Source organism: Cariama cristata, unplaced genomic scaffold (genome assembly GCF_000690535.1).
Source record: "Cariama cristata isolate BGI_N322 unplaced genomic scaffold, ASM69053v1 scaffold22991, whole genome shotgun sequence".
Classification (NCBI taxonomy): Eukaryota; Metazoa; Chordata; class Aves; order Cariamiformes; family Cariamidae; genus Cariama; species Cariama cristata.
In genome coordinates, this window is record NW_009600119.1 from 7790 (window position 1) to 8433 (window position 644).

Consider the following 644-nt stretch of genomic DNA (forward strand, 5'->3'; position numbering starts at 1 on the left):
GGGGGGGCAAGGGGTATTTCTTTTTTTTTTTTTTTCCCCTTTTCCTGCTGCAAGCATATGACGGTACCTGTGCGGGCACTGACATCACACTACAGAAGAAGAGGCATTGCTTTTAAAGCTATTCCACAGGCTTAATTTTATTTTGGTTTAAGGCTGAGGGGAGCTTAATCCCCCCTCCCATAGGACCGAACTGACCGGAGGATCTCTTTCCAGTGTCATATCCCTTCTCTCCTCGCACCTCCTGGGAAGGATGGAGTTGGGAGACAGGAGCTCCTCTAGCCATGTTGCTCCCCTTGGAGTGGTGCGATGGGACGTGACGATGTCCTGACCCCTTTGCGAGGGGTGTGTGATGGGGACAGAGCAGGACAGACCCTCTTTGGAGAGTTACCTACCAGCCAGTCCTCAGAGCTGTGCTCTCCAAGCATGGAGGGCTGCTGAGGAAGAGGAGGCTCGAGGAGCACAGCTCATGATTTGAGCATCATCCTTGCTGTCTTCAGAAGCGTTTCTCTGGAGCCACATTTGGTTTTGCTCCGATTTTGCCTTGGCAGCCTGGACAATGCCCTGGGAAGAGCAGGGTGAAGAGGGTTGGGGTGGGTTTGGTTTTGGTTTTTTTGGGTTTGTTTTTTTTTTTTTTTTTCCTTTAA